General features: G+C 38.9%; 1 long non-coding RNA gene across 2 annotated transcripts in view; it reads right to left on the reverse strand.

The window, feature by feature from the left end:
* Positions 1-135: 135 nt before the first annotated feature.
* The window catches only part of LOC105355213 (uncharacterized), a 57,056-nt gene continuing 38,770 nt past the window's right edge, over positions 136-18,421 (reverse strand). For both annotated transcript variants that reach the window (XR_013659244.1, XR_013659243.1), the window contains 2 exons: positions 6,287-6,411; positions 136-274 (listed from right to left, as the gene is read on the reverse strand). This is a non-coding gene — a long non-coding RNA (uncharacterized LOC105355213). The remainder of the gene's footprint in view (positions 275-6,286; positions 6,412-18,421) is intronic.

Genomic DNA, 18,421 nt, shown 5'->3' on the forward strand with positions numbered 1-18,421 from the left:
ATGAATGCCTTAAACACCATAATGCTCCCAAAAATACCTAATTTCCCAGAAATCCAGTGGACAGACGAAAGCTCATGACAGCAGAAACACACCGTTCCCTGTGTTATCTGCTTTACCTGCAGAGGAGGAAACTTGTTTGTGTGAGCTTGCCATGTGTCTTTTTTAAAGGCATTCCAGAGAGGCTTTCCCACGCTGAGGCCAGTGCTGCTCGTTGGTGAGGGTGGATGGGCTTGAGGCTGTAAACCCTTTGGACTTTGTGTTGATAGTCCATGAACTGCAGAAAAAAAGCTCTGTCAACCACAAGACACAACTGACTTCTCTGAGAACCGTCCAGACATGTTTGGAGATACCGAGCGGGGCCACACATGCTTTTCCATGCATGATTTTGAAGGGCAAATGCGGGCTGATTGTTCACAAATGGTAAACAATTAATGTTGGGGTTGTTTTCCCCCTTTTGACTATTGAGCAAACTCACTGAGGCCAAATAGAAACGATAAAATGGGATTGTCTGGTGTACAAAGAAGGCTGCAACAGCCCTGGTGTTTAAAAACATTTGAAAAAGGGGTTGAATGATCTGCTTCTCATTGGACACAGTATTAAAACATAAGAAGAAAAGCGTGGCATGGCCCTGAACTATGCGGCTCCAACGTAGATGTTATCAGAGGAGCGGCTCCTTCTTCCAGACGAGGATGACAGCAGTTAGCTCCGTCTGTTTCAGTGAAAACACACACTTGTGTAATTCAAACAGCAGCATCGCCAACGCTCCCTCTGTGATCGTGTGTCTGTAGGGTTTTTGGTGAAACCAGACTCCTCGGACATCAGAAAAGCTGCAAACCCCTCTCCTCATTTTCCTTTTCTCCACCCCCAGCTGCCAAAGAGGGGCAAAACTGTGCCCCCAAGTAACTGATTTACACCCTGCAGGTGTCCGGCGTGTTCGTGTGTGCATGCATCAGTCCCTCTGCATGCAATCTCAGAATAAATCGGTACTTTTCCATTCAGTTGGGGTTGTAAAGTGAAACTGTGAGATGAGTGCTTCACACTTTAAGCCCACTCCATTAATTCTGCACCGTAAAACACTTCCTCAAAGAGCCCCCGTGATCCGCCGCACGGAACAAGAAGGGAAATGATGAATTTCCTCTAAAAGCCACACTGCAGTGGAGCTGTGGGACAGGCTTCGTGCTCTATTGGTTTGTCAAAAGGAGATATGAAGACACAGTCTCAAGATTCAGAGCAGAAGTCTGGGAAAAACGAGTAAAAGACTCTTGTTTAAAGAAAGAATTTCAGTCGTGCAAGAAAATTAATCCCATCAAAAAAGTTTTTTAATAGCAAAACAAACTCAGCTAAAGAAAACATATCTTAGTGGTAAAAAAATCTTTTAAAAAAGAATTCTTATTTTAGGAATCTTTTGGTAGAATTGGTAGATTTTTTTGTTTATTTAAAGACCCACTACTACAAAAATCCTGTTTTTAATGTTTTTAACATGTTCATTTTTCCCATGCTGAAGGATATATATTAAGAAAATTAATATTAAAATGGTATTTCCAAGTATTTCTTTAATCAAATTGCGGTGATTCAGGAGCAGCCTAAAAAAACTTCTTGCTCCGCTCCATTCTGATGCATCCACTTGCAGAAAAATAAAAGCATGTAAGTGTTTGTTTTCCTCGTCTGAGCTGATCTCTGGCTCAAAACCGTACGGCTGGACAGTCACAATATTGTTCACCATCTTTCCTGCAAAGCTAATGTTAATTTGGGATTGTGAGGGCTGTAAGCTAGAGGGAGAGAGTGTAAAAAAAGGATCTTGGGAAATCGAACGAAAAATGACTATTACTGCTCTGCAGAAACTATGTCCTAGAAAAAGATGCAGGTTATTTGATTGGTTATTTGGTTGCCAAAAACTGCACATTTAGAATTAAAAGACCACTGAAAATGCCTTTACAATTGAGTAAAAGATGACCAGATGTAAATTAGTTTAACAATAGGATGACTTTGGAGGAATTTCCTGCCCAGTTTGGTTTGAGGTTAAAATAAAACAAAAAGCAAGGATGCTTTTATTTTCATTTTCAATTGACGCTAATAGCACATCCTTCAGTGCTGGCGTTTCCATTGTCACTCACATGGTCCCCTCCCTCTCTACAAGACTGTTACAGTCCCTTTTTTTTATCTGCCCAGACTGATAGCCTGGAAAAGGGGTTTTGGGGAAAACAGGAAGAGATGATAAGAAAAAACGTTGGAAAAGGGGGTTGCAGTGTGGTGCAGAGGGGGACAAGCTAGTCTAGAAAGCTGAATCAGCTCTTCCCCACACTCATGACACAATCTATTCCAGAGTTTCCCCTGGGGGGGGGTGAGGGCAGCTTCGTTCTCAAGGCTGCTCTCTATAGAACGGCTGCATTCACAGCATAGATGAGAATCAGATTGCAAAAGTAAAAGCCTTCACAGAGAGGCAGGTCAAAGCACGAAAAAACTCAAAGACTAAGTGGTTCTAAATATGATGGAGGGGTAAATAGAGTGTTGATTTTAGTGGCATCACCTTGCATCTATTTTTCTTCCGTCAGTCCCAGGGAAGACGCTAATGTGTAACCCGGTGTCTTTGCACATCTGTCAAAACAACTCTGCACTTCCTCGACCCTTGTGCTGCCCCCCCACACTCGATTTAGAGCATGAAACATCCGCTTAAAGGAGAAAAACATGGAGTAGGTCAAGGCTGTCATGCAGATCACATAAAAGCTGAACATACCAAGAGGCTCTGAAACTGAGATCCATGGCTCTATTTGGTTGACAGGAAGTGGATAAAAATGTTAGGAAGTGAGGTTGACTGAAAGAAAAATAAAACAGCCTTTGCAGTGGCCTTGCTTGCCACTGGATAAAGAAAAATACAGAAATATCCTGAGTGTGTTCGAGTCAGTAGGCTGCTGTTCCTTAGCAACACTGTTTAATTTTAATCACTGGGAGACCGTTATCTCCTCATGACAGGGAAAGTGCGCCCCCCTCGTCCTCTACAGAGGTCATTTCAGATCTGTGAGAAGCCGAGCTGTGATGATCTGAACACCTAATCCTTCTACTTTTATCTGTAAATGGTGATATGGAGTCTTCTGACATTTTTCAACTATCCAAGGTGTTAATAATTCAAGACAAAGTGAGTCTAGCCTGGAAAAAAGCTGTCAAATACTGGAATATAGTGTGAGGGATATCCTGCATGTTTTTTTCACCGTCTTGATGAGCTAACCTACTGAAATGTGCCGTCACCAGCAGCTGATCTCACCTGATAATGAACCTGGATGCTCTCAAATTCAAAAATACTTCCATAAAATGTACCTTAAAACAAAACAAAACCAAAAAAAAGATAGTTTCCACACTTTTTCAGAAACAAATTATTTTTTGCACTAATTGACTAACTCAACTAATTAACAGAGTTTAAGAAACAACCGTAAAAGCATGAACTTCAATCAAAGAAATTAAAAATATTTATCCATCAAATATAATGCTGCTGATTTAAAAAAAAGTTTTAAAGACTAACACCAATGAAAATGGTGTTTTTGGTGTTTTTAACATCTTCTTCTCGCATCTTTCTGTTGATGAAGGACATATAGAAAGAAAATTAAGCTCAAAATTGCACTTCTGAGTATTTTGTCATTCAAATTGATGTAAATCAGGAGCAGACGAAAAAATGCAGTTGGAAAAAGCTTGTAAGTGTGACGCAGAAGCTTCAAGTGATACAGGCTGCCAACAAGCTCCTTTTAAAATGCATCCACTTGCAGACAAATAGATCCATGTACTTTAAGACAACTATACATGTTTGTCTTTGTAGTCCTCGTCTGAGCTGGCATCCGGCTCCAATTTTGCTTGTCATATTTGTTGGACCGGTAATGTTAAGTTGTGGTTGTAGGCGGCTGTAAGCTAGCAGGAGCAGGTGTACACAAATGGATGATGGGAAATGGGGGTGGGTTTACTCTGCAACAGTTAATGGAGAAAGAAATGTGGATAAAATTTCTCACTATGGGATCACTGAGTGGTCTTTGCACTTGATATTTCATTTATTCTCTGTGAAGTCCTGTGATGGACTGGAAACCATCCACCCACTGTTGCCCATTAGTAGCTGGGTAGGGTGCAGCATCTCTGAGACTCTGAACAGGAATAATAGAAGATGAATGGATGGATGGTTGCTCATGCTCCCTGAAAGTTATTCATGTCTTAGCTTTGTCACATTTGAGATAACTTTCCTTTTTCTGTTGGAGCTGAAGTTCATCAAGAGCTGTACATTTCTGGTAAAAAATCTGTCTCAAGCATTGGTCCTCCAGGACCACCTTCCAGAAGGTTTTTTAATTCTCGTTTTGAAAATGAGCTTCTGTTTTTCCTGCATTTGGGTCCTCATAACCAGTGTGGTGATACTGCTGAATCATTACACCATTGTAGACAGAATTCTAGCCAGAGAGAAAGGATGGTTTGAGCGAGGAGTGAAAAAAGCCATCTTTGTGAAGAAGGATAAACCTTAATAATAATAAAATAAGAATGGTGGTCTCAGGTTTATTCTTCCGTCCATCTACAGCAGTGTTCGGAAACCCAAACAGACCAAACCAGTTCCACCTGTGTCGTTAACAGCTGAAAGAGGTGACCAGTTTGGGGAGGGAGTCACTGGCTCCCCAAGCCTCAGCTGAGGACAAAGGACTCTTAACGACCCGAAACCATGTAGGTTAAGTTGACAACACCATCCAAATTCAGGTCTGACTCCTCCCCCATGAGAGCATATATACCAGTTCTTTTACCAGCTACTTCCGAATTGACAAAGCCTTTTGGATAAGAGGTGAAACGTCTTCTAAGTGCAGATGACAGCCCCTAAACCTACTACTATGATGGAATCAACCTGGATGAATGAGAGTCTTCATCGACATTACACCTTTGTATTCAGCCTCTGTGATTTACCCTCACCTTAAACCTCAGGCTCTATGAAAGCACTCTTATCTCCACCACCTTCTCCTTTAACCTTAAGATCAGGAGTGCTGTGTCATGAAAAGCATTGTTACACATTGATGATTCAGCTACATGTTAGAGTTTCATCTTGGATTTGTTGTTCTTTTGTCCTGACAGTAAAATAAAAGAATGTGGTCATTGTGAAACAGCTGTTACGCTGAAACTGCAGGACGTGTTTCTAAGACAGCTGCGGCTGTCAAACGCGCCTGACGCATCTCTTCCCAGGTGTTGCCTTCAGGGCCTGACTGACGGACGTGCAGCACAGCTATGCGCAAACCCATGAGTTCATGATCACACGTGGTTCCCCCGCTTTGGTTTCAGGGCTGTCGGAGTGCACATGTCACATCATGCCTCCTTTAAACAGAGTGTTAGTTTATTCTGGGCTTCAAAGCTGTTGCCATGGCAAACTTTATAGCCTTCATGTGTGCATTCTCTTCATTCCAACTCACAGTCAACACCGAGATCAAATTAAATAAATGTGTCCTCAACAGTATGTTTTGTCAGGAATAAAAAAAAAAAGGTAAAGGCTGGGCAAAAATATTAAATATTTTGTGCTTTAAAATAATTCAGCACTTGGATGCTTTTTAAAAGAGTATCAAAGGAAGCCACACGATTTCCAGAGGGATTATCTTGGCAGAGACCTGGATGAAGAAAGCTGCCACAATGGACACTGCTACATTTGACAGAAAAGCTAAACAGGAGATGAGCTTGATGACCTTAACGTAGCCACATCGTTCTGCTTTAAGGTCTAAAAAACAGCCAATTTAGTTTCAGACGTAGCTGTCACCTGTACATGCATCACTCAGACAGGAAACTGCTCACTCACTGATCTCATTTCATTTCCCCCTGCCAGTCTGAAAGCAGGAAGTCAAGCTGGTTAGCATGACTGACCATAAAAGGGGAGAGTGAGAGTAAATAAAACTGCAGACGGCCAAAAACTGTTTCATGACTCCTGAAGGACTCGTGATTTTTAGTTTGTATTGTTTTCTTTATAGGCCAAACCCAAATCAGCTTTTGTCGTTGCAGAACATCATCTGTTGAACAAACACCATGTCAGCAGAATCTTTACGAGAGAAGTTACTGACATTTTCAAACAAAAAAAAAAAGAAGAAACAAATCATTTGGGCATAGTAAAGTCATAATTTACCTATATACTACAATTCTTTGGAGAACCTAGGGGCGGAGCAGCAGGGAAGCAAAGGGGCAAAATTTGAGTCAGTATTGTTCTTATTATCTGTACAAGTGTCTTTAAGCATTGCAAAAATAAAAGAAATACTTTCAAAGAAAATCTCAACCCTCTCAAATAGCATATTTTACTTACCGGTATTTTTCTTTTTAATCCTGTCATTTGTAATGGCCTTCCACTCTACTGTTCTCATTTGCCACCCTTCCAAAGTCTTCTGCCAATCTCCCATTTAAAATGTTGTAGCTCTGCCACTGGGAGAACTTGAGAAATACAAACAGAAGAAACCGTTGTGAGTGGGAATCAGAAGGATCAGAGTTTTTACCAACCACTTGTCTCAGCTTGGATCTTGCGATTGATCCATCTTCTTTTTGGTGTTGATCCGGGTTTTTTTTTTACTCGCTTTGCTAGTCGTGTAAATCTAACAACATTTTCCAACTTTGCAGTAAATTGTTGTTCTTTCCACAGACTTTAAACTCCATCTACAGATTCTTTGTTGAGATCCTGTCTCCTTTACAGAAAAGGAGAGTCAAAGCATGATGTTTCCACCCCCCTGGTTCACAGTGGAGATGGTGTTTGAGGGTTGCAACTCAGCATTTTTCCTCCTCCAAACAGGGCAGGTGGTGTTTATGTCAAAGAGTTCTCATCTTTCTCCCAATCCTCCTCTGGATCATCCACATCGTCTCTGAAGAACTTCAGACAGACCTGGACATGTTCTGGCTTAACCAAGGGAACCTTTGATTTGCTGACCTGAAGATTTGCTCATTTCAATTGCTTTAATATAGGCTCCAGCAGCACTATGACTTTGTGTAATATAAGCGGGTATAAAAAATGGATGAAAAGGATGAATTTAATATAAATACTTAGCATTATGCATTTTTCTATCTTTTTTTCTCATCTGGATTCCATGCCTTTCCCACAACTCGCCCCTCATTTTTTTAACGCACGCTTTTCTCTCAGGACCACAAACAGTCCCACATTTCCAATTAAGTGAGATGACCACCAAAGCTTGGATTACTGAAAACTCACAAAGACCTTTTGTCTGACTGCCACAAACTGGACGAGCTGAATTTATATGAGGTAAAAAAAAAAAATTCCCTGCATACATCTTTGTGTGTGTGTGGCTGAAAACCCTCACGAAGAGCTGTTTGATTCACACGCTTTCTCCATTTTCACACCATATTTCAGTTGAGTCCTACACCAATTACTTTGAAGGCAGAAGCCTGTGAAAGGACTTGCCTCAAACCCTCCGGAGGACGCAGGCCTGCGTGCACATTTTTGCAGACTTGTGAGGTTTTTTGTCCTTCCACTAAAGGACAGTAAAAAGAGACACACCGATGCAGAACATACATGGCTGTGTGCAGCGCGGAAATTGTGAGTGAAAAGAAAAGAGATTAATTGGGGGGGGGGGGGGGGCGCGCTTCAGGGACAATGACTGACCCCTCACATCCCAAAAGAAGAGGAGAAAAAAAATCATTGTCATGGTAGAAAAGAATCACTATGAGGTGAGACAAAGAGGAGGAAAAGAATAGGAAAACAGTACAGGGGAGGCAGGACAGAGGAGTGAGCCTGTCATCCACTCAGACAAAAGCTGAATGATGGAGGAGCCTGATAATAATTCACCACATTGTGTGTTGTTGAGACACAGAAACGGGAGGCTGTGTAAAAGATGATTTGGTGATTCTATTATTCTCTTTACATTACATCCTCAAAGAAGTTTCTGCAAATAAAAAAATTGTTAATTAAAAACTTGTTTCCTATCGCCATGGAATACGAAGCGTTTTTTAAAAACAGTTTTATTCAGGCATTAATGAAATTCTAAGCACACTCTCTAAATCCTCTACTGCTTACATTGCCTCAAGGCAACAAACCAGATTTTCATGTTTCTACATTGGCCATTTAAATGAAAATAACTTTTTTCCCCCCCAAAAAAGTCATATTACTTTCCAATAGAATGATGTGTGACTTTAACTATGGTTGGAAGGGGTCCTTTTCTGTAAGCTGTGCCAGAAGAGAGACTTCATCATAATAAGCAAAGAAAAAAACAGCTTTTTTACATGTTTATATTGATGTACATGTAATTTTAAAAATATGTGAATGTGTATTAGGATGTGAAGAAGTATTGTTGATAGTTTTTCTACTTAAAAAAAAACATTTATACAGTAAAACACTCCGTTCAATGCAACACTGTGCAGTTACACAATGTGTTTTAGGTAACATAATGCATTAGCATGTGTATGTGAAGATATGCATTTGGAAGCATGTATATGATCACAATCATTGTTTTAATAAACAATCTATTCACCATCATAAGAAATGGACATGAAAACCCTTTTATGGAAGGAGACTTGGGGAACTTTCATTTAGGGAGATTCCCTCAGAAAGTGAGGACTGCAAAGTTTCAGAAAATGACAATGAGGAGGTGGAGAAATGGATTCACGAATCAGGTTTGAGGGAAACTTGTGAGCTCAGGGTTCAATGAGGGATCAGTTGGAACAGTAATTGTGTGTGTGTGAATGCATACTGGTCCTATAGCAATCATTTCTATTATACTTTTCTTTTTTATGAGGAGAAAATACAATTTGCTCATTTGTTTTTAAGCTCTGATCACATCTGCTTATTGAAATTCCACACCATTGAAGAAGATGAATCCTTAAGAAATTAAGAAATACATGTTTTTGGAAATATTTTGTTGTTTTCATGTGTCCTGAACAGTTTATTTGCAGTTTCTTTGTTTCTTGTATTGTAAAATTCAAATATAATACAATTGATGATTATTTGGTCTTTTTACTACCCTCGTCTCACAGTGTTGCCTTGAAGCAACAAACGAATTTCTGGTTGGGGGTGTGAGGGGTGATCAAGTTTACAATTGATATTATATTAGGGACCCCAAAGCAACCCAAAAATTGGGTGAAATATTTTTCTCCACAAATTGACGAAAATTGCAAACTATTAAAAAAAATGATAGCTTTGCTTAAAAATTTGGGTTTTATATATATTTTTGATGTTTTACATGTCAAATAATTGAGTAAAATTATGGTATATATTAATATTAGAATAATCATAAATGATCTTGTCTTCTGCTTCATAACAGTGTCTAGTGTTCAGAGCAAAGTTCTGAAACCATTTTATTGCATTTACGTGTAAAAAAAAACTGATTCCACACCAATGTTGTCATGTAAATGTTTGATAATAAAAGGAAGGAGCACTAAAGTCATAAACAGCCTGTTTGACTTTGTTTGCATTTTTATTTCTGGTAAATTTGCTGCAGCAGGAGGATAGTATTTGACACAGCACGTGTTTTATTTTAAAAGGATGTGCTGCTGTCAAAAGTAACAAGTAAATAAAGTTAATACATTTAGAAAAATACAACTGTTATAATACAGTTTTTATAAATATTTTAAAGCCCCATTTTATGAATAAATGGCATAATGGTAACAATATTATATAAAGTGGTACTTTTTGGCTCTTGCTGGCTTTTTTTATTGTTAAAGGTTGCGGACCCATTTCCTAAATAAAGCAGGCAAGCAAGCAAAAGATGCTAAGAAACATCATATTCACATCCGTGCTTTAACTCTTTTATAAAACCTTCTGTTGATACATATACATATACTCCTGACTACGAGATTTTTTTAAAAATTGTCATCTCCAATTATTTTTTAAATCCACCAAAAACTGCAATTCCCACCCCTTCCCATTTGGCATAATTAAAAGGCCACAAAATGTCTTCTAGAGACACTAAAAGGAGTCCATTCAGTACAGCGGGGGAGAGATATTCAGATTTGTATTGCTGAGTGATAGACATGTATGAAAATTAACATAAAAGTGTGTTTCTTCATCTGTTACCTTCAACATTTTAATTTTTTGTAATTACTTTCGTGACTAATTATCCTAAGTTTGATTTATCTATTATATATTTCCTTTGTTTGTCTTTTTGTTGTTTTGATCACTTGAAATAACCATTTTCAAAAAACTAATTCCAAAGGAGCTCTGGTTTCACAATAGCTTCTTTTATCCTTTTTCATAAACAAATTTCTGTTTCAAATGAGCCCTTATTTTATGCAGAGTCAAACCTCGCTCCATTTTTCATCAGCAGTCTCCCAACCACACCCCCAGAGAAAAGAGGGGAGGGAGAGTGTTTGCTCCTCCACATTTTTATGCATCAGCATTACTATTATTCACCGTTGTCTAACGGGCGCGTGCAGTTGGAGTGGAACATGAGCCACAAAGAGAGCACTTGTGTTGTTCATGGAGGGCCATTAACTGTAATATCCACTGTGGGCATAATCACTTTAAAATTGATCTTGGACTTTGTTAAAAGTGAAACCCACTGCAGACAGACTTCATTAAGGAAACACAATGAGAAACTGATTCATCCCAGTCAGAGGACTATTGAAATGTAATGATTACAGACAGATTTTGTATTGTATTTATCTATGACTCACAAAAACATTTGCTCTTTTACATAAAGTACACATATGACACATTAAAAAAAGTAGTTTTACTCAAAATTATTAGTAAAATAATTGTCAAAATATAAAAATGTACATGAGAAATATTTTTAAAATGTTAAAAATTAGTACACAGCATTAAAAAAAATGTATGAACTTTGGTCAAAATGTTTCTACAACAAACATCTCTTAGTTAATAGCTAGAATGTTATCTTTATTTCTGCTTTTTGGGTGGGAACTACAAGAGGATAAATGATGTTGTGGGAAGTGTGCTGACAAACAGAACTGATTATAATTCAAATCAGTCATCGAGTGTCTGAGAGTCTGTTGGTGTCTAAATGAAAACCTAATCAAGGCAAAATTCCAACCTTCTGTCTCTGCAGTCCAACCAATAAAAGAAAAACAAATCGGGCTGAAAAAAAGAAGAAAAAAGTACATTCTGGGTAAAAATGTAAAGTTAGGTTGGTTAATTACAATAAAAATGGCAAAAAACAGAAAAAATTCATTTTAAAATTTCTGTAAAAGTTGAATTACAGATGAAAAACCATAATATTTGCATAATTTGAATTTGAGGAGCCAAATTATCTACATTCTTTTTGACCATTAATTCTGCCAAATGAAAAATTAGCAACAATTAAAGCCCTCACTCTGGTCGAAGAGTTTTATCAAATCAACCAAGTAGATGTAGTTCTATGAAAAATATAACTTTGGAAGGCAATTTTAGTGGCCAGGCTTCAAGACGGCCACCATCTTGGATTTTCAAACAGCCAATCAGGTAAACTTTACAAGTATCCCAGACAGAATCATCGTGCCAAATCTAAAACCCCACATAAGGCCAGAAATCCATGGGCACTTAAAGATGAACAACTTCCTATAGACCAGTGTGTCTGGGCTCAAACTCACAACAGTCCTATAACCTTGTTGAATCTATATGGCTCCTATCATACTATAAAACGGAAAAATGGTTGAAATTTCACGAGATAGCCTGCACAGTGGTTAGCGCTCTTGCCTTATAGCAAGAGGACCCAGGTTAAAGTCCTGGCTGGGGGACCTGAAGCAAAAACATCGATGGGGGACCTTTCTGTGTGGAGTTTGCATGTTCTCCCCGTGCATGCGTGGGTTTTCTCCGGGGATTCCGGCTTCCTCCCACTGTCCGAAAAAAAAAACATGCTTCATAGGTTAATTGGTCACTCTAAATTGTCCATAGGTGTGAGTGTGACCCTACGAAAGCCTGGCGACCTGTCCAGGGTGTCCCCTGCCTTTGCCCATAAGTGGCCGGGATAGGCTCCAGCAGCCCTGTGACCCCGAAAGGGACAAAACGGAAGATTAATGAATGAATGAATTTCATGAGATAAAATGTTACTTTGAAAGAGCATATATGCCCCAGATTTTTTTTTTATAACAATGAAAAATGTTTTACATTCTATAAATAAACTTAAAATGTTTATCCAATTAAGATTAATTCCTGTATTGCAGTCAGTTCGTGACATTTTCAGGTCAAGGTCACTGATGTCTAGCATATCTTTAATATCACACCTAAAAGAAAACCTTAAGCCCTTTAGATCATCAAAATAAAGGTTTGACCTTTTGCATGTCATATTGACATAGACATCTTGGATTCCAATATTTGGAAATCCTCAACTCTGCATCAGACCGGCTGGCCTGCACCGTGTGAGCGTGCGACAGCACAGAACGGTCGACTCTGCATTTTTCCAGCAGTTCACAGCCAAGGTTTTCCCAGCTGAGAATTAATCACGTTGATTACTTTGTATTACAGCAATATGTTTATGATGTAAAGTCCAGGCTGCTTCTAAAGCAGCTGGGAGATTGCTGTGATCAATAAAAATCCGCTCAGCCTCACATGCATTAGGTTATTTGGCTGTTCCATAGAGTTCTCGTCAAACAGCCCATTAATTTAGAGCTCTGAGGAACGAGGATGAGACCTTCAAGAGTAAACTTTAAAGAGTGCAGAGCAAACGGTGCATAAACACTGTTCTGGATTAACTTTTTTATTTTTATTTTTTACATTTTTCATAGTGTGTAGATAGGCAAACACTTTTTTGATTAAATAATATGAACGTCAATATCAGTTTTTAAACATAAATTTGTTTTACTTGCTTGATAAATTTCAAAATAAAAGAAAGGGAGTCAAAAAAGCCTTTGCCTCAGGCTACTAATGGATCATAAAAACTGTATTTCCTCAACCTATTATAATAAACCTATTATAATCTATTTTTTCCTATTCAAATTTTTTAAAAATAGATGTTTTCATCACAGCCTTATTTCTACAACTGTGGGATTTTGTTCCTGAGTCAGACAAAAACAAAGAAAACAGTCAGAGTGGTCTCACAGTGATCTGGAATCTTGCTTTCCTTGCTCCATCTTGGATTGATCTGGACATATTGCTCATGGAGGAACAGTCTTGCTCCTCCAGGGTGGACATCCTCACTGCTGAGCTCCGCACAATACAATCTTATTGTTATTGATTTATGTCGTTTTTAATCTTTCCGTCTCCCCTCAGGTTTTCTTAACTTTGAAAGTTTCTTCATGAAAACCTCCTTCCATTGAGATTGATTCTACTTTTAAAGTATCTCGGTTACACAACAGATCAATTCGAGCCATTTTGGCTCCGACAGCCTGTCTTTGTCTGGTGAATAAGGTCCTTCATGTTTTGGCCCCTCCACCATTAAATGACTTTATTAAACAGAAATCTTCTAGGAGCTCTTCCAGAGTAACTCGAGCTACTGTCAGAGGTGACTGTGACGAAGGTTTTTCTCACAAAGTGTTCCGTCTTACATCTACTTTCTGGAACAGTGTACCTATTTAAATAAGAGAAAGTACAAGTTTTGTCATCCTTAAAAAAACAATTGAAACTGTAGTGTGACCAGAAATCAGAACATTTCTGAACAGACACTGCTTTTAAAATTTTTGGTGTAGTTTTACATTGCATTTTTATCAGTATTTTGTATATTGTCTTTTATGTATTGTTTTATATTCTCATGCGTCGTTTCATCTTCTTCAAATCTATTTTATTTCTTCAATAACATCAACCTGCCAGCGGACTGCGGATGGAAATTAGCTTGTGGCTAAAATCTGGTGTAGTTACATCCGATTTCCAATAAATAAGCCATTTTCATTGCCATATATTTTAAATGTATTTCCTTATATAGCATCCTTATATTGGTAGAATGATGTTGAGTCTAGAGCTATCAGGCAAGAGGTCTAGAGGAAGACCAAAGAGGAGGTTCATGGATGCAGAGAATGAAGACATGAAGGTTGCTGGAGTTAGAGGAGAGGATGCAGAAGACAGAGTCAGATGGAAGCTGATTCGCCGAAAAGAGACAAATAAGAATATGCAATGTCTCTTTCTTAAATAGGCATTTATTTATTTGACATGATCTTCCTTTATAGCATTTCATATGCAATTTTTTTTTAAAAAGGCTCACAGATAGAAGCTTAATTCAATAATTTATGTGAATCAATAATGAAGTCAAAACTTTCTTCAAAAAGCAAAACAAAAGAACTGTGACTTTCGGTGTTGTCCAAACACTCCAAAAGGTGTTTTATCAAGAAAATCCTCTGGATTCTTCCAGAGTGAAAGCCACTCTTTGCGCTGTCAAAAACGTCACGGGCTTGATTCCATTTGTTAACACCATAGGACAGAATAGCCTTTGTGTCTGTCTTTTACGCAGTGCTGCCTCCTGAACACCTCGCCCCTGCAGCAGTGGGTGTCTGATGGGACCAAGCTCCTTGAATAGAATGAGGTCAATTTATAGTTGCTTATGCAACGCCCCGCGGCCACACCCCGACCGTGTCAGGTGTGTCCTTCATAGCCCGTATACTACAGTCCACTTCTGCTTCAATTTCTTGGTCCTTTGACCAGAAATTTTCACATTTATGCTCCTCGTTTCTTCTAGAAGTCAGTTCCATTGATTGTTGGACCTGCTCTTTGTTTGGTTTTAGTTTCTGAGCACTTCTGTTAAATGTTTCTAGTTTCTCGTCAGCTTCTTTCGCTATAAAACCATTTCCCATGAGCCCTCACAATCTGGCAAAAAAAAGAATTCACAAATCTAAATACCTGGGTGTTTAGGTATTTAGGGTCTGGTCTGTCCTCATACTGACTACAAATCTATCTTGGATGCCAGTATTAATTATGGTCACATAACATATGAAGAAACGACTGATCTTCCATCAATGCAACTTTCCTAGAGACCCACTCCAATTATCGTTTGATCCATTTTAAAAGCATTCCCAGTGGGTCTTTCAATTACGATTATGCCGTTTTTAGCCTAAGCGAATAGATAAACTGTTGTTTTCTAGGGATTAGTTTCCGCAGAACAACAGGAGTTCATTAGAAATTTACTTCAGAGTTGTGGGACTTTGGCACAGAGTATTGGCTATGCAGCCCCTCACACCCCCAACCCAACATTTGTGGTGAAACAAAAATGGCGATTAATATTGGAGCTATCCAGCCGTACAGTTTTGAGCCAGATGCAAACTCAGATGAGAAAAACGAAGATGTAGATGGATCTATTTGTTGACAAATAGATGTGGAGGAATCAGAATGGAGCGGAGCAGGGAGCTTGTAGCTCGCCCAGGGTATTTTGTACGTCACAAATTTTTAAAAAAAAATTGTCTGGTCCTGATTCACAAAAATTTGAAGAAAGCGCTTGCCAGAAATGCAATTCAAAGCTTAATTTTCTTTATAAATGTCATCAGAAAATTGCTACAAGAACATAGTTTTTATCAAAGTGGGTCTGTTTTGTGGAAAAATCATGTTTTCTGTCACCTTTTGTGAAAAAAAAAGACCTGTAAGTGGGAAGAAACCCACAAAAACAACAAACCACATTTGTCCCCTGACCTGACAAATATTTACTTCTCTAACAGATCCCATTTTGAATGTTAAAGCAGGAGGAACCAGCACCTGTTGCTGCTCCATCAATCAGTGATGTGTGTTTTGATTGAGCGTTAGCAGACTCTCAGAAACCAGACAGGAATTTCTACTCCTTCCCTTTAAACCAGTGCTTATGAAAGCAGCAAAGCTCCTCTTTCTTCTCCCTTTGTGCCCTCCTTTTCGCTCTCTGGTCAAGAGACACCAAATGAGAGCAAATCTGCAGATTAAGGAGAGATGAAGATTTCTTCTCAGACCACCCACCAACCTCAGAACCGCTGTCTGACGTTTTCTGTTACAAAGGTATCAAGCAAAGCAGGACACGCTGCCAAATTGTTCCTCTTTTGTCTGGCAGCTGTTTTTGCCACAGAGCCGGCATGGGGCTGTTTTGGATAAATAAGGGGAAAATTTTCTGTTTACAAGATGAGCACAGATAAAACCGGAGCTTTGTCAAGTCTGAATGTGTTGTTGGAGGCAATTTTTCAAACCCCAAAGGGATAAATTAAATCCCTTTAATGCATAACATCTTTGTTAACCAGCTTTGAGGGGGAAAAAACTGGTCTGACTAACTTTGGGGTTTTAAGATGCAATGATTAGCCTTCAGTTGTTTGCTGTAAAATGAGCCTGTTTTTCGGGGTTCCTGCCATTGTTGTGGTTTTTCTTGCCTCTCTGTTGTTTGGAAGCTGTTTGATATGTGAAGCCTGAGCCCTTCGGGGGTTCTGGTGGGGGAAATTTATGGTGAGTGGCGGGGTTTTCATGAATCCAGGATCAGTGAGATCGTGTGGGAGCAAGGTCAGCAGTTCCTTGGATAGAGTGGAAGTTTGTGGTTGCCATTTATTCGGTCTGCCTTTTTCTTTTAATATCGCTTCCATCTGTGAGCAGTGATCATTTGTGCAACTGAATTTTTTGTGTGAGGATTTGGGAGTGGGCATCTTAATGTCATTTCCACCCCTCAAGTAAAACAAACAGGGCAAAGTAAAGCATCTTTAACACAACAAAAAGTCAGATAAACACAATTGCATGAGAATCCTGTCTTGCAACCTGTAATTTTTCTGGGTTTAGGGGACTTTTAAGGATGTATTGCCTCAGATGGGGGTGTTTGCAACATCAGTGATAATCCAGACCTCCACTTTTCTTTGTTTACCAAAATGGAGTGCCATGTTGACAATTTTCAGATTAGGATACAGAGATCCTAATGGATTTTATGGGTTGTTTTGACTTTGATTGATATATGATGATATTTAAAAAGTAGTGGCTTTTTTTGTCAACGCTTTGCCTTCCAAATTGTGGAATCATGTGATCGTTTGTACCAATCAGAATAATTTTCAATATGCTCCATGTCGGCAGATTAGCCCATATAATGGAGAATAATAATAATTTATCTTAGCTTGATTTGTGTGACATGGATCTAAGGTATTTACTCAAGCTCTTAGTCAAAACTGCCTGATTACATCCAGTGGAAGAAAAATGGGCAAATCTGTACAGGTGGCCTGCACAAAATTTTAAGATCTTGGACCACCTGGTGAGCTTGTAAGTTAAAAATGTTCATGCACTTTTTTTTCCAACCCAGCCTGTGCACTGCGCAAGGAGCTCATTAGTCCTGTTCAAGTGAAAGGTGTCCAGCAGTTAACATCACTCAGTGAGGGTCCTTAGGCAAGGCCCTTAACGCTACCGCCTCCCGAGCGCAGTTCAGTTGCAGCTCACCGCTCCCCCAGGGGATGGGTCAAATGCGGAGAAGAATTTCCCCATTGAGGGATAAATAAAGTATACGAAAAAAAGAAAAAGAAAAAAAAAAAAAGAAGTTTATCGAACAAGAATCTTGCACTTGGAGAAGGTGGTTTTCGAGGCGTATCAAAATAAACATTTCGCAAAACTGCAATGGAAATTTGAATTAAATTAGTCACATAACCAACAACTGGATGGCAATGCGCTTCTTAGTAGGAACTGGTTGCCTTGGACACTGCACAGGAGCAGGCACTGGGCCAAAGGAGGCAAGTTGAGTGTGTCATTCAGAATTGCTGGTTTCCCAAAATCGCATCATCCGTAGCCGCTCCCGCTCCATGACCTGAGCAAGACACATCCTTGGATAGATAATGAGCACTTGTGTCGTGGCAGAAAGTTGAATGTGTCTGCTGTAAATCTTTGCTCACATCCGTTGCCATGTTTCTGAATGACTTGAGTGAGTTGGTTTGTGTTTATTCGCATAATTATGATTTAATGGAAACAGTGTAATTGTGAAATTGTGTTTTTTCTACATTTCTAGAATTTTGATTAAGTTGTGCGCATGTGTGAAATGGAAACGCAGCTTATTATAAATTAATGTTTCAAATTTACAAGTTGTTCTTAAACCTCTTTTAAAAGCTTGTGGACACAGAAACGGGCAATATTATGTTTTTACATCCTGAGTGCAAATTATTTATTAAGGGAACTTTTATTTTTAGACCCGACAGAGATGAGTTGGAACCAAAAAAATAGAAAAAAAGATAGTTTTCCAGTCCCAAAATCTCAAGTCTCTTTATGTGAAACTGAAGTGTGACTCTAGTTTGAGTCTCAAATCCAAGTCCTCATCTCTGGACTCCCCATTTGTAAAGATGGTTGGAGATGAAAAAAAACATGTTGATCTGATTTAAAAGAGTCAAACTTTTGCTCCAACAAAAGAAAGTATTTGAGGCCACAAATAATAAAAAAGAAGACAAAAAATGGAGTTGAGAACTCACTGTTATTATTTCTTTTTTTCTGTGAAGTTTGTCATGATCCGACCTGCCAGGAGGTTCTGCTATGGATGAAAATCAAGACGCCAGAGCTGATCCAATCTAACACCTCCACCTGGAGCAGCATTCTTTTAACAGACGTGAAAGATGACGGATGTTCAGCTGATTCCTGTTATCATCACATCAATTTTTGTGAGTTTACAGCTTCCACATGCTGCAC

Source organism: Oryzias latipes, chromosome 12 (assembly GCF_053564925.1).
Source record: "Oryzias latipes strain Hd-rR chromosome 12, Olatipes_Hd-rR_3.1".
NCBI lineage: Eukaryota > Metazoa > Chordata > Actinopteri > Beloniformes > Adrianichthyidae > Oryzias > Oryzias latipes.